The 16,794-nt window shown below is 41.1% G+C and overlaps 1 protein-coding gene across 3 annotated transcripts in view; it reads right to left on the bottom strand.

The window, feature by feature from the left end:
• FBXL7 (F-box and leucine rich repeat protein 7) overlaps positions 1-16,794 on the bottom strand; it is a 421,273-nt gene that overhangs the window by 319,387 nt on the left and 85,092 nt on the right. The window contains exon 2 of one of the 3 annotated variants that reach the window (XM_082453806.1): positions 117-222. The exons of the other annotated variants lie outside the window; for them this stretch is intronic. The gene's annotated coding sequence lies outside the window, so the exon portion shown is untranslated. The remainder of the gene's footprint in view (positions 1-116; positions 223-16,794) is intronic. 3 annotated transcript variants of the gene reach the window in all.

The following is a 16,794-nucleotide window of genomic DNA, read 5'->3' on the forward strand; positions in this document are numbered from 1 at the left end:
CGCGGAAAAGCAAGCACTTGGCGCTCCATCACAGGTGGTTTTAAGTTGAAAAGGCCAGGCAATATTTCACCAAAGGCACCAAGGCGGAGCCTGGCTCCCCCGAGCCTCACACCCACCTGAAAGGGCCTTCAGGCAAGTCCTCCAGAGTTAACACAGATGTCAGCTGACACTGAGACCGATGCCGCTGCCGCTGCTGACAGATGGTGCTTCACAGCTGGGTTTCTGAGCAGAGTAATGAGAGGATCAGAGCACAGACAGGCGAAAGGGTAGTGCGTCGGCACAAGAATTTCCATCATACTGCAAGTCATTCACAAGGCAGTTTTATGCTAATAACAGCCTCACTACAATTTGCACCGATGATTTTCCTCCAAAGTTCTGAAGGACTGCTATGTCCCAAAGATCATGAAGAAGACTGTGCCTGGCTTAATCCAGATGGGCAGGGAAAGACAAGAGTTCTTTTTGAAGTTCAAGGCTGTTTCAGCAGGATCTGAGGGTAAATTCAAAGCCACATGCTTGTTTCCTGGCATCAAGAGGCTCAAGTGACAATAAAGTTGTAAGTAAGTGCCTCTTCCTTTTTTTTTTTTTTTTAATTAATTTATTTATTTTATTATTTATTTTTGGCTGTGTTGGGTCTTCGTTTCTGTGCAAGGGCTTTCTCCAGTTGTGGCAAGCGGGGGCCACTCTTCATCACGGTGCACGGGCCTCTCACTATCGCGGCCTCTCTTGTTGCGGAGCACAGGCTCCAGACGCGCAGGCTCAGCAGTTGTGGCTCACGGGCCCAGCCGCTCTGCGGCATGTGGGATCTTCCCAGACCAGGGCTCGAACCCGTGTCCCCTGCACTGGCAGGCAGCCTCCCAACCACTGCGCCACCAGGGAAGCCCAGTGCCTCTTCTTGATTCACCCACTCATTCATTCAGCATCCCATGTGCCAGACACCATGTCCAACACAATTCCATAATCAAGCCATCTTGGTGACAGAGGTTACGTAACTGCAGGACATTGAGGACAGGGAAAGAGTGGAGAAAATACCAATTTCACCTTTCAACAGAAAGCGTTGTAAAGGGACAGGCAGCAATATTTTGTGGCTTTAGGGGACCCAAACCCAGTCTGTGTCTGACAATTACAGACCTTTGTACCCTATAGCCACTCATTGATTTTAGGGATTTTATACAAAGCATGTTTATTTGTGTTTACCTTAATTATCTGTGATGATCTATCCAAATTCGTGGAAATTCTGAATAATAAATCTTAAAAGGCATTGACTCTCCTCCTTTCACACATAAGCAGTAAGTCTACCAATGGTGAAAGGAGAAAAAAAGGGCTATACTTCCAGATCTTAATCTTGTTTAATACAAGACAATCTTAGGATCTTATTATGTTTCCCATCCCACATGGCCCATTAATTAGAAAGTCATGAGCAGAAGTCTATTGTCAAAATTCTGTAAAGGGAATTAAGAAAGATCCAAACAGCCCTGCTTGGCAAAGAAGATTACAACAAGCAGGTTTTCCTGCCACAGAGAAGACACAGGCACTAAATACCGTTAAGAAATCACTTAAGTGAAGAAACCAGAATTCATAGCTCGGATCCACACTTACTCCCTGACTAGCTGGGCGGTCCTGAAGCTACTCAAGACTTTTCAGCAACAATCAGTGCGGCATTATCAGACCGGGGAGAGGAATATCGGAGGAGGTCGTCTTCAAGATCCCTTTCCACTCCCACGTTCTCTATTCCTCCTTGACTCAAAAAGTTACCAACCCTCTAGCAAAACTAAAAACCACTTTACAACCACAAACCAGGACCCTAAAAGTTAAAGGTCAAGTGAAAGAGCTAGAGTTGTTAACCAACTTCCTCCTTCCTCAACTGAATAGAAATTCTATATATATATAAGAAACTTATACATAAAAATTTCCTGGGTTATTTCACTGCCATGTCTTCCCTTTGGGCGTGTCACTTCTGACCTTGCATGTCCAGTGTGATCTTTCTTAGTGCCCAAATGAAAGACCCAATTTTATTACCTGCCATGCTCCCTAAGAGTATCATTCTTCTCCTCCTACATCTCTTCCACCTTCCTTGGGTTGGGAGAAGGTTCCCTTGGAACCACAGTGGGAAGCCACCAATCTATTTCATAGGAGGAGAGGTAACCATTTCTGCCAATAGGCATCTCTGAGCACAAAGCAACTGAGAAAATATGAATGGCAGCAACAGAGTACTTCACAGATAGCCAGAATCCTTCTAAATCAGAACTGAAAGGGAGGAGAGGCCAAAGCAGTACATTGAGTGCAGTGATTGCCCCCACCCTGAATCCATTCCATCCCCCTGCCTTTGTGTAGCTCTCTCATGATTGGGTGACAGTGAATTCACCTCTGTCTCCAGCAGGGAGCTCTGCCTGTCCTAAGCCAATCAACATGAGCCTATCCTCACTGACCAGTGATTGACTAGGCAGATACAGAGGGAGAGTTAAATGGTCAAAGTAGTCAATGGTAGGGAAAAAGGTGCTCTCTCTCTCTGGATTATAACCCTAGGAGTTGTTAGCAACCATATTGTATCAAAAAGGAGCATCCACCTTACCATGAAGATGCATACAGCAAAACAGAAAGACAGAAAGAAATCAGGTAAGAACATCCCCAAGACACAAACCAGTTCGAATCGGTCCTGACGCTCACCCTGCTACTGGATTTCTGTTATGTGAACCAATAAGAAACAAAGGAAGAGTCTGTCTGCTGCACCTGGTGATCAATGTTGGAATTGCAGAAATGTATGCTTAACAAAGATAAAACTTAGAATTCAAGAAAAAAAAATTGGGAATTCCCTCGCAGTCCAGTGGTTAGGACTCTGCGTTTTCAGTGCAAGGGCCTGGGTTCTATCCCTGGTCCGGGAACTAGGATCCTGCAAGCCACTTGGTGCAGCCAAAAAAAAAAAAGAAAGAAAAAGAAGAAAAAAAAAAATCATCCTAAAGATTTTTTTTCTACGTGAAAAAAATATGCTGCAATTTTTTCCTGTAGAGACTGACTCTGTGAAAGGTGGAATAAGCATAAAGTAATTATTTTAACAGTGATGAATTGTAACTTTTAAAAAAGCACAACCAAGTAAAAATAAGAAGCTGTATATATAGCCACATGATAAATTTGATAAGGCTTCCAGACCCTGTGAAATAGTTTAATTTGCTCTGGGCAATGAACAGATGACTTGGTAGGTCTTTCTTCTTTTAAAAACTTTAATTCAGCTTCCACCTACAATCTGTGTTGTATTTTGCAAAGCTTTATGCATTAAAAAAAATCGCTCTCCCTAAATTTTGCATTTACAGCCCTTTTATCATATAAATTGCGGTCATAACCTAACTTAAGGTTTGCAGGGGCCAGTGAAGCGAAACGTCTGGCTTCCATAAAACAAGAAACGTTAAGCAAAATAAATCCTGCCTGAAACTAGAATAGTTCTTGAATATAGCAACTTAGGAGCTAATCTCTCCTCTCTTTTGAAAATATAACAGCTTTGCCTTTTAGCCAAAATAGATCAAATACTCCACCAACAGCTGTTGTTCCTTTACTTCATTCTCTTTCTGGACGTACAGATACTTGATTAATAACTGTAAAATTCCCTAGAATTCTTGTCCCAAATTCTTCTAGTACAAAGGCATCGCTTCATCCGTGAAGGTGACAGGGACATTCTGACTATCCCATTTTGTCTGAAGGAAGAACAGGTCACGGGGATCTGACATTTCAAGCTGTGCATCAATGTCTTCCTCTACTCCAGGCCGTTCTTCATTCACCTTCTTGTAAAATTATTATACTCATCCTAAAAATCGAATACATTTTGTGGAACCCTGATGGAAATTCTAGGGGATGTTTATGATACGAGTATGTTCATAAAGACTTTGTTGGAATGCAACTTACAGGGCCTTCACTTACTTAAATAAAACGTAAACATTTCAGGCATTTGTGATGGTACTGTTTTTCTCAGTGTGATGACAGCTAAGGAAATGTTTTCAGATGTATGGTGAGAGACGGGCAGAATAATCTTGCCTGCCTCCAGATTTCTATCTTTTACAGTAAAGAGACGGAATTAAATATTTTGCCCTGTCTTCCCCCTCTGCCCTTTTTACCCCTCCTTCCCCATCTTCTTGAGGTGTCATAGACGATGATACACACATCACCAGATCGTATCACCAGCCCAGTTTAAACCCCTTAACAGTTTCCCATTGGGTTCTGGCTTAAGCCCAAACTCTCTACTACGGCCCGTGAGACTCTGTGTGACAGGAGCAACTGCCCTCCTCCCGGAATGCACCCTGAGGGTTCCCCAGAGAAGGACTCTGTCTGTGGAGATCACTGCTACCCACAGTGCCAGCTACTTGAAGACCCTCGATACAGACCTGTTGAATGAACAAGGTAGTAGCTATCAGGTAAACACAGACTTTGCCTTTTTAGTTTATCCAAATTGTAAAACTAGCAAGTTTTCAAAATACAAAGAATCAAGTACAGAAAAATAAATTTAGCATAGATCAGTATGAGACAATGATTTAGTAAAGAGTCTGAATGTTGAACATTTTAAAAAAATGCCACTTGTATACTTTAAATCCATAGGAAAACTACTTAAATCTGACAGTGGTTAAGAGAAAAACAGATACCTGAGAATAGACCAGAAAATAAAATTATTTGGAGGTACAGAAAGGGGATGCTTTTTTTTTTTCTTTTTGAAAAGTCCCCATTTTACTCTTTCTTTTGAAGGCTGGCAAGTGTCTGAAGACCACAGAACTTAATCTGAATTCATTAGACAGTGCTTTGATTTACCACAGTATTTGCCATCAAAAGAAGGTTTCATTTATTTACAGTATTTGACAGGAAGGAAACAATGCTGATTTTTTTTAAAATGTTGCTTTGTATATTGCAATATTTTTGAGGGCAAGTTTATTATGCTTTTATTTTACCGTTTGGATATGGTGAAATATCCAATCATATCCATAAATGGTGTAATAATTAAATGTGTGCAAAACTTGCAGGGATTTTGAAATGGACCAGTCCTACACCATTTATGGCATATAAAGGTACACCAATTAAATCAGAAATACCAGTGGAACGGAATGGAGAGCCCAGAAATAAATTCGTATATAAACAGCGAAGACAGAAAAGTTAACCCTGAAAATCAGTGAAGAAGGAAGAATTAATAACTGGTACTGGGACAATTAGGTATCTATTTTTTTAAAAATCATATCCTCATCTTACTCAAAAAACAAAGTATAAAACTCACAAGATATAAATTCAAAAGAAAACAGAACTAAATATTTATCAAATTTCTAGAAGGTTATAAGCCTATTAACCTAAAACCAACAGAAGAAAGTACAAAGAAAATTATCAGGACATTCAACCATATAAAAATTTCAAACTTCCGTATAAGAAAAACAAACAAATAGCAACAAATGTAATTGAAGCCAAACAACCCTTTGGGGGAAAAAAATCACAAGGGGCAAATGTCTTTATTCTCCAAAGAACTCATAGGAATCACTTGAAAGACACTAAGACTAGCATATAAGTTGTTAAAAAAGATGACAATAGGCTATTCACCGAAGAAACACAAGTGGTGGAATAGAAGCTGAAACATAGTCTAACTTGCTCATAAAGAGACAAAACAAAACAAGAAGATACCACTTATAGTCCATGCCTTTGCAAAATGGTTTGAGTGAGAATATCCATTGCATGGCTGCAAGAATAAACAGATACAAGGACTTTAAAGTATCCGGCAACATGCACATCAAAAAGCCTTGATACGATTTAAACCTTTTTATCCCAGCAAGTCCACTTCTCCTTAAATTAACAGAAGCAGTCTGCTCCTTTCTTACCTACTGTATCCTTGAACTTGCCTTTGAAAGTAAACATACAAAAGTCAAGGAGCATGTTAGGAGGCAGCACGGGCTGGCTACATCATCTGTGGGCCCCAGAGCAAAACGAAAATCTGGGGCCCTCATTAAGAAATGATTGGGACTTCCCTGGCGGTCCAGTGGTTAAGACTCCGAGCTTCCACTGCAGGGGGCGCGGGTTCAATCCCTGGTGGGGAACTAAGATCCCGAAGGCTGTGCGGTGCAGCCAAAAAAAAAAAACAAAATGATTAGGAATTTCAAGAGGGCAACAGCAGAGCAACAAACCAAGCATGGGGCCCTTTTGAACACAGGGCAGAAAACTCAAGGAGCTGGCCCTGTCAGGGGGAAATCTGTACCCAGATTGCTGGGATGGGGATAGGGGAAGGTCCACGCATGCACTGCCCCTCTGATCCTGCTTAGTGGATGAGAGCCTTGGGAGGCAGTAGGAAGAGAGGGTGGGTGCTGAGAGGAAGTGGCCCTTTTCTCCCTGAGGAGAGAGTGAGAGTAAGATCCTAGAGATGATGCACCTGAGTAGACACTGGTACCAAGGCCTGGGCATTTACTAGGGCAGCCCTTGACATTCTCATCTCTGCGTGGAACTTAGTCAGCATCTAGAATGGGAGTCTGGTCACTGTCCCTTTCCCCTGTGCTGCAAGGGAAGTCAGATATTTAGCCTCACCAGCTTTGCCCACCTCCAGCCCAACCCTCTCTTGCCACTGGATGGGTAGGGTGGCCAGGCCAGCAGAGGGGCTGGCCTTGCCCCTGGAGCCTGATTTCTTGGTGTCTCTGAAATCAAGGAGGGCCATCAAAAAGGGATTTTGAGATAACGGATAATCATCAAGACTGTTTGTATGTTGTTGAATAAATTCAGCATACAAAAGTCGTTTAGGAATAGCAATATATCGTATATAAAATTTTGTGAGTATTTGAAAGTTGAATCCATCTTTATTTTAATGTAGGGAAAAACGTATTTAAAAATACAGAAGTGAAGAATTAGTGACTACTTCTGAATAATTAGTTGCCTATTTATTAACAAAACAAAACAAGCACTCTGTACAAACACACGTATCTTCCTATTACACAAAATTAAATAATTTGTTCATCCACAAGCATCAGAATTGACCTTAAAATGTCTTTTTCTTATTATTTCAAAAGCAATCCTCAGCCATTTTGGCATGACCACACATCCTGATTTAGCAGGGGTTGAGACAAGACCCCTTGTTCTTTCAGACAAGAGGGCTTCATTCTAATCCCAACTTTGTACTTGAACAAACAGTTCGTATTTGTGAGCCTCCATTGCTTCTTCTGTCCTGCAGGAAGATTAGGGCTGAGTATTCCCCACTCTCTCATGGCAGCCAGCCCCTGCCGAGCACGTTCTGACATCCCGTTATTCTACTGAATCCTCACGGCCACCCTGTGAGATAGGACCCATGTTACTATCCCCATGGTCCACACAAGAAAACTAAGGCATAGATTGTGTAATCTTCCCAAAGCTTGCAAATGAAAGCACCAGGCATTAGTGACCTTGGTCACCACACTATATTCCCTTAGATTTTTATTACAGGCTCTTGGGGAAAAGCCCAAGGGCAGGAATCAGTGCACTTGGATTTGAATCCCTTGTCATTCATCACCTCCTTGACTTTGAAAAGATACTTAACTCTGTCTCAGTGGCCTTATTTATAAAATGAGGTCCCAGAGTGGTGAATCAATACCTACAAAGCACCTAGTTCTATGCTTGGCCCATAATAAGTGCTCAGTAAATGCTATCCGTTAATAATGTTCCAAGAGTGTAAATCGATACTTCAAAATTAAGGTCCTAGATCAGCACTTTGTCCAATTTATTTTGCAGTAATAATCAGTATAAAGAATTCAGACTAGGTCTCTCTAAGTGGTTCTTTTGTCCCTGTATTGGCCAATTCGATCTGCCTATAACTCCCCAAACTCACTTCGTGCCTTGTTTTCATGCTTTTGCTAGCCTAGAATGGCGTCTCTTCCCTTCCTAAACATGACCCTTATCTATTATCAACTCTTCCACAACAGCCTTCTCCAGGTCTCGGGGGCCCCTCCCCACTTGGTACCATTTACAGTCATTTGGCACTTAAAATGTAATAATCACAACAGATATTTACAGCCATCACAGGAATATACCAATTTGTTTTTATGTAGACTTTCTCACTGCACTGGCATTCCTATCTTCTTAACACACCCTGGGATCATAGCCTCTCATACACTGTAGGTGGCAGAAAGACTACACCCTCAGGAAACTTTTACTGCTTTAGTCTACTTTCTAGACAATGTTGTAGAAAATGGGAAATGAAGACAAGAAGGTCACAGTGGACTTCTTTGTCACATGCAGTTCTATTTTTTAAATGTAAAGACTGACCAAGATTCTACATTAGTGTGTGCACATTCGTGCAGAAGCATAACCAAGTAACTAAAGTTAGTGATGCAGATGGACACAGAGAATTAGAGGATAGACGCAGCATTTCTGTTGCAATCGAGAACTTTTGTAATATGCAAAGAAGAGAGTCTGGCATTTTTGTCAGCAGCAGCTGGAATATAGTGTGCCACAGTACAGATTATTATGGTCGGTCTAAAATTTTGAAAACCGGAATTCTGGAACATGTCCACGGCCACCTGTGAGTCTCTATTTTGGACCTGCCCCTTCTCAAGCATCAGTCTCTATGAGTCCCTTAAGCCCATCCTCAGCTTCTTTATCCAAGGCAGAGCCCACAGATGCGCTGCACCGTTCCTCTCCATCCCCAGTGTGAGCTGGGAATGGCAATCCACGCTCCTCTTCCTGTCTCTGAATTACACGCATTAGGAATATAGACTGTCTGGTGATGGCTTATGAGCAGTCCCATCCTTCGTGCAAAATCTACCTCCTTCAACGCCAAGGAAGGACTAGAAACACCATTTCAAAGAGTGGATGTTAAGTTTACTGGCTTGACCTTCCAAGATCAGAACAGATACACTTTCAACCTTTCCAACTGTTTACTTTTCAAATGCCTTACGAAATTCTTCACCTCCTTGACCCATAATATGTCCTCCCTTTATATACAACCAAGACATTAAACCTCCAGCTCAGCCATCTCAGCCTCATGATGTTTTATGTTCACTGCATGGTGTAGAGGTGGACGCAAATGCCTTACAACCTACCTAATCAGTCTCACTAAATCAACTCAGGCCCACTATCCCATCAACAACTAAATATTAAGTGTCTTATGTATATAGAACATATTATGGCATCAGACAACATAATTTAGCTTAAGGAAAAAAATCAGTCGACTGGATCTTTAATATTGCATAAGTTACCAAAAAACCACCATTTTTGTAGGGAAAAAAAGAGTCAAAAGTCAACCACTTGACATGGTTCGACCTAATTATAAACATTTCTAGGGGATTACACTAAAAGGGTGGTGATCAGCATGAGGTAACTAAATTTCATTGGATGGTGCCCAAGATAGAGTCCCACATACTGAATTCTCCTCTACAGCATACGGTGTCATAGTGAGCTACCAACGAACATGTTTAGAGAAATAACATATATTTAGCCTAAAGAGAGAAAATTCACAAACCTCCAATAAGCATAAAAATATTTGTTATACTAATTAAATAAACAACAACCAAAGCTGTACATCTTTAAGTCCATCTCCTATGCTATTTAACTTCTTACATAACTCTTGGGAAAATCAGCTTATTAATTTCTAACCTAAATCTTTGTGTCAGAAAACTTAATGAGAATTCCACGCAGAGCACAGAAAGACTAAGGTCTGCTTATTTCCAAAGAAGAGGCAAGTGACAGAAGTATTTGGAGGAAGTGGGAGAGAGGAAGGGCCACGTAAGGGAACACAGTGGTAAGCAAATGTTCACCAGCTGGATTCTACTGCAGCTAACTAGTCTTCAGTCAGTCATTTTTCATTTGAAAGGCTCTAAAATTTCAAATGTTTGCTTGTATTGTTGTCCTATAAGGAGAATGGTTTTATTGCTTATCCTTGAATACTTCCCAGCATTCAAGAGAATTATACTCATGCAGCAGCATAATGTGGAAGACACTTCCCTTGGGTTTGAATATGCGTATTTTATCCTGGAGTCTGTCGTTCATCAGCATTCTTTTTCATTTTCGTTTTCAAGTACAAAGAAACTTTTAGCTCTAGGCTAAAATGTGAAGTAAGTACAGCATTAGTTGTAAATTTCTCCAAATAATAAAATAATCTCTCACTGCCAAATTTTTTTCCTTCTACGTGGTTAAGCTGAGCTAAATGTTAGGAGTAGAATTTCAGGGTTTTTTTTAAATTAAAGTATAGTTAATTTACAGTGTGTTAGTTTCAAGTGTACAGCAAAGTGATTCAGTTATACATATACATATATATATATATTACTCATATTCCCATTTATATATATATATATATATATATATATATATATATATATATATATATATATATATATATATATATATATATCTCTCCATATTCTTTTTCAGGTTCTTTTCCATTATAGGTTATTACATGATACTGAGTATAGGTCCCTGTGCTATATAGCAGGTCCTTGTTGTTTACCTATTTTATATACAGTAGTGTATATATTTTAATCCCAAACTCCTAAATTATCCCTTCCCCCCACCTTCCCCTTTGATAACCCTAAGTTTGTTTTCTATGTCTGTGGGTCTGTTTCTGTTTTATAAATAAGTTCATTTGTATCTTTTTTTTTTTTTTAGATTCCACATATAAGCGATATCATACAATATTTGTCTTTGTCTGACTTTCTTCACTTAATAGAATTTCAGTTTTTTAATCTACGTAGAAAGCAAAAATACGAAGACTAAGGGCTTGGACTAAATGGGTAGACAGATGTTCTCTTCCCTCTGATGACTGAGGCCTCCAAATCAGTTACTATAAAACATATGCAGGGGCGAATAACACACCATAACCACAAAGCTTTCAGAGGCACCCATACTTTACATGAGGAGCCTGAAATTAAATGGCTAAACAGTGTGGATTTTAGGCATTCTAAACATAGGAGGAAAGAATATCTCTGATGGTTTCAGGCAGTGTACCAGGGATTTTATATACAAAATCTAATCTAATCTTCACAACAAGCTTATGAGCCAAGCCTTATTATCTTCATTCCCAAGGTGAGAGAATCAGGGCAGAGAAGTTTAACTTTCCCAGGGTCACAGTGCAATGCCATCCCAGAGCAGAACCAGGTCCACCTTTTCTCTGTAATCCTGAGCCACCATAAATTAAAAGGACAACTATGAAGTCTGCAGGTGGACTATATCAAATTGGAGCAGAGGATGAACAGAAAGAAGACCTAGAGTCCAGTCCACGTTCTAGAATTTTCTAGCTAAGCGATTTAGATTCTCTGAGCCCCAATTTCCTCAGGGCATGGACACAGCAGGCGGTCAATGAGCACCTACTGAGTCCAAATATTTCTATCAATCTCTGAGATGCCTTCAGTGCAGTGGCCTTCAGAAGGCCCTCCTTCCACAGTAGGCAGATGGCTAAGTAGGGGGCCAATCTCATTTCTCACAAATCTCAAGACTCACATTACAAGGTCTGGGCCAAAGGGGACTGATGTCATTGAGCTCCTGGACCTGCCAAGTGGAGAGAGAAATGGAAGCTGACACTTCCAGAGTCAACTCTGGTCTACTCCTAAGGCTTCCGCTACTCTGAGCTTCCCCCTTTGTCCTAGTCCTAAACAAGGAAATTATTTCCATTTTTTAAGGCGAAATTTGCACTTTAATGGCTTGCCCCATGACCTGTAAAAGTCTCCAGTCTTGTTTGTTTGTTTGTTTGTTTTTTGGCTGCACCAGTTCTTAGTTGCAGCATGTGGGATCTAGTTCCCTGACCAGGGATCGAACCTGCGTCCCCTGCATTGGGAGCACACAGTCTTAACCATTGGACCACCAGGGAAGTCCCAATTCTCCAGTCTTAACCAAGAGCTATCACAACCTGCTTCTACTTGTGGAAAAAATGGTGTCTCAATCATTCAGGTCGGGGGAGACGCTGAGCCTCAGAAAAACCAGATTCGAGTCTTTGACATACTAAGGGAATAAAAAGGGCAAGCTGTGGTCAATGTGGTCCAAAACTCGCTCACACAATTAAAAATCTGCCTTCTTTACAGAATTCTTCATGCTGTAAAGACAAATGGGAAAAGAGGCAGGAAGTAAAACAATAATACAACTGTTAACTAGAAGCATTTCCCCAAACAAAGCTATCTGACTCACTACTTTATACAACAGACACTGACTTGGTCCCTGCTTTAACGACCAGACATTAGGAGCTGGGAACCTAAGAGCAACAACATCTCTGCTCTCAAGACATTTACAGTTCATGAAGGACTAACCCAATCAACGTAATCCTCTCTACAAATGCCAGGAATAAAGACAAGGTGCTCCGGAGTTCACCGTATGCCCACCTAGTTCAGACTTGGCTGGGGGAATAAGGTGATCTGGAAATTTAGATAATGGTGAGAGCACATCCCAAGAAGAGTGAAGGATCCAGATGCAAAAGAGAACACGGAGCATTCAGGAACCACAGATAATCTACTGGGGCCAGAGAAGGTGAAGGAAGGGAAGGAGGTGGGAGATGGTCATGAATCTTGAAATCTCACAGATTCTGGTGGGAAAACTGAACTACATCCAGGGAGCAGTGAGGCCCCTTTGAAGGGTTTGAACAAGCAGAGGGGCATATCAGGTGCAGAAAGGTAGACTGAGCTGCCATGTGGAGAATGGACCAAAGAGGGACCAACTGGAGGCAGTGAGACTGCTCAGGAAGATGTTACTGAAAGCAGCAGTGGTGGGTGCAGAGAGATGAATGGATCTGAGAGATGTGAGTCCAGTAGAAACACCAGGAATTTGTGATTGGACAGTCAGGGTGAGGCAGGTGTAACAGTCACAGGTGACACCCAGATGACCTTCTCAAGTGTTCAGAAGGGTAAACGCTGCCTAGCCTGCATGTCTGAGCAGTTGAAGACGGAAGGTTCTCTGAATCGTGCCTGCACCAAGAAGCAACCAGAAAACGGACTCCAGTCCCTGCCATACACATCTGTCTCCCTCTTGGCACTCTCCCCATGCCTGTGGGATTCTCAAGCGCTCTTATTTTTCCTCTTCACCCTAGAGATCAGGTCCATCTGGGACTCAATGGCTTCCCTCCCCTCCACTTGCCTCTTCCACACATGTCTATATACCACTGTCGTCTCTCAAGGTCAAAGACAACTTAAAACATGTTGTAAAGAGAGATCAATCCTTTAAGAAAAAAAACCATGGCATGGCCTCAGGATGGTGAATGAAGTACCAATCTTGGTTCCCTTTTTAAACGCAGAGGATCCAGTTTTAGCCAGTTCTTCACAGTCCTATTCATTCGCTGTAGAGCAGATGAAGAAGCCCCTTGAACACGTGGCTGCAGGGCCCACAGCCGCCGTCTGCATCTCTTCAGCGCGTCATCACCTCTGGTGACAGCACGGAGGAATCGCTGGCTGAGCCCAAGGCTGGCTTGGGAAACCCTACAGGGATGTTCAGAAAACAAAAACAGCTACTTGGGCCACATGTTGGCCGGACTCTACTACCACCAGAAGGTACCCTGTCTTCCAGGTTTCTTTAAGGACAGCTTCCAAAGCCATTCCTTCTGATTTAAAGAATTAATAGGGAAATAATGCAACTCATCCAGGCTCTTTAAGTGCAAATACTCAGCACCATGCTCCCCACATCCCAGGTACCGTGTCCACCCAGGAACACAGGTGCAAATGGGCTGCTTACTAATACCCAAGGCCACTGGGTGTCTGCGTCAAGAACATGGGGTGTCTTGCTATTCTTCTGCTTATATATTCATCCTTCTTTCTCACTGAATATATTTTATAAGTAATTCCATTACTTACAATAAGAAACCTTTTGAAATTTCCGTTAGGAAAGGGGTTTTTGTGATCCACGGTAGTTCAATGATTTCCATATGAAGAATAAAGAGGCAACAGATTAACAATATCAAAAGAAAGAGGAAAAAGGAGATAATTGAGTTTTAAAAGGAAAGAAATTGAACTAAAATCTTCAAAGTTTAAACAAAGGGAGGTTCTGGTGGCACTGGCCTTCAAAAACTCATATTTAAGTAATTATTCCATGGTTTGCATGGAAACGTAACAGGGATAGAGGTCAGAGAGACATTTTACAACTGGGAGCAAAATCGTATATATATGACTTTATGTATATATATATATATCCATCTTCATGCACATAAACCATTACTGAGTTGAGATTATAACACTAATTTTGTCTTGTGCCACAGTTTTTCTGTAATGCCCAGAGTCACGGATTTACACATCAATACTATAAAATGTGTAGTAAAATCAGCCTAAAATCTTTTTTAAAGTGATAACTTACTTGGGGAATAATAGCATTCAGTTGAAAAACTTGACCATTTAGTTCTGACAGTAAATAAATCACATGATGGTCTCTCCACAGCCTATCAACACTGAATAATAAATCTTTGAATTCAGCATTACACCACACATAATGCTGTAAAGTAGGAGTCTAGTTTTAACTCAGTGACCTCAGTTTTGCCTCTGCTGGACAGTAAATCTGATGCAAAATGAGCAAATATGGGTGACTGAGTTTCAACCTGGCATAACAGTGAGGCTTTGTCAAGGATCCCAGAATTCAGAGAGTTTTTAGGAACCAAAAAAATGTTTGGAAAACAAAAACATATGCTAAACAGCTGGGGATGGGGGAATGAAAGGATGAGAAGAGCTTTCACCTTAGCTAAGAAAACATGCTATTTAATGACTTTTTCTTTTAGCTGACCCATTCTCAGATTTTCTTTTTTAATCTCTAAAACTATTATCTCTAGAAGGCACATGTTAGATGAATAAAGATACATTCATTCATTCATTCAATTAATGTTCAACAAATTGTGTTTTTATCTCCTACTAGCTCTGGGACTCTGAAGAAATTATTTAACTTCACTGTACCTCAGTTTCGTCATTTGTAAAATGGGACAATGCCTGTACCTAACTTACAAGACACTTAAACCATGGCCATGCATCCTCTGTACCAGACACCATGCCAAAGCTGAGATTTACAACAGTGAATAAAGCAAACCAGATCCCCACCTCCAGGGAGGCAGAGGACATAATTAGGAAATAAAAATAAATACACACAGAATTTGAAAACCAACCAAGTACCTGGAGGAAATGCATAGGGTACTAATGAATAAAATGAAGGGGAGCTTATTAGATAGAGGGATCATAGAAGGCTTTGCTGAGTTGGGAATCTTTGATCTGAAATCTAAAGGTCCCTGGAGTGGGCCATGCAAAGAGAAGAGACTAGCCCACTTCAGGCCAAGGATTTGGGATCTACAAAGGACCTGACCTTGGAATTGGCCAGCTGTGTTCCAGGAACTGGGGAAAGGTAGGGAAGGGGCAAATCATGCAGTATCCAGAGGCAATAATAAAGAATTTGGCTTTAGTGAGTCTATCCATATGAATTAGGAAATCACTGGATGGTTTTCCAGTGGGAGAATGACAGATCTTTGCTCTGAAAGACGATTCTAGCTGCTGGATACTGAATGAACTAGGGAGGTTCAGAATGAAAGCACTGGGGGTCTAGTGAAATTCTAGTGGGAGAGGATGATCGCTGGCTTAGGCAGTGACAGGGAAGATGGAGAGAAACAGACAGAACTTATGACACCTCCTGAAATCTCACCAAATGTCTGCCCTGGTAGTCTCTTCTCTGGTGCAAACATGCACAAGAGAAATGGCAAAAAAAGAAAACTTAAATAGTCCCTATTTTACTGAAGTTCTTCAGATGGCTCTCTTTGTGAAAGCCAGTGGCCAGAGAAGTTTACAAACTACCAAGATAGTTTATAGCCATGAATGGATTCGACAGTTCAGGCTGACTGCTTGGTGTGGTTTAGATGGAGAGCTGAAAGACCCCATTACTTAGAAAGTGAAATCAAGATGTATGATGATGTTAAATCTGGGTTGTGGAAAATTCTTTATTGTTTTCACTTTGAATGAAATGGTAAATTGTCTTTTGGAACATGAGCTAGAGGTCTGATGCCAACCAAGACTAGGAAGGAGAGGTTTCCCCACCATAGCTTCCTGGTAAAGGGCCCAAAAGCAGTAACTCTGTTTTCAGCTTTCCATCCAAAGGTTAACATAGGGAATGCTTCGTGAAAATTATGGGCTTCCATTCCAACCTATCATGTTGTGCTTTGGAAAAGGAAAGAGAAGAGGAAGAGAGAGATGGAGAAAGAGGGAGGGAGGGAGGCAGGGAGAGAGAGAGAGGATAAATATAATAAAGGAAGGGAACTAAGGCGTGATTTGTCATCGCCCAGAAGTGCGATTGGCTCCCAAACCTCAAGCTCTGATTCCTTCATCAATCTTAATATCCCCCAGATTCTGCAGAGAGCAAACACAGAAAAAGAAAAGTTCTTAGCTAGACTCTAACATTAGACTCTAGCTTGGAAAAATGAGCTTTGCAATGACAGCACATATTTGTAAGAGCTTATTGGGATCTAACTTAGGAGACTGGCTCCAGGCCTTGTAGTTTCACATATTTTCTTGGTTCCTCAGTTAATCATTTTTACATCATCCACTTTAAAACAAGCCGAAGGGGAGCTTCCTCCAGAACAGCCATTCATTGGCATTTCACAATTAAAAACAAGATCACATTTGGGTGACCAGCCTGGAGCAAGAACTGGATTTAGATTTAATAAGATACATGCTCACGTGTAATGCATACCAGTGAGTTTGACAAGAAATACTTAACGTGATACAACTCTAGCACAAAACTACATCAGTTTTAACAACTCACCAGGATTTATAAGGCACAGCTTAGGCAACCTGATGGAGGTATAACGAATGCTATCTGAACCTTCGATGGAAGAAAAGTGAATACAAATTTTCCCTCTTCTTATCAACATATCTTAGGCACACAATCCACAGTCTT

The sequence above is a fragment of the Balaenoptera physalus genome (genome assembly GCF_965194825.1).
Source record: "Balaenoptera physalus genome assembly, chromosome: 3".
In the NCBI taxonomy this organism is placed as follows: Eukaryota; Metazoa; Chordata; class Mammalia; order Artiodactyla; family Balaenopteridae; genus Balaenoptera; species Balaenoptera physalus.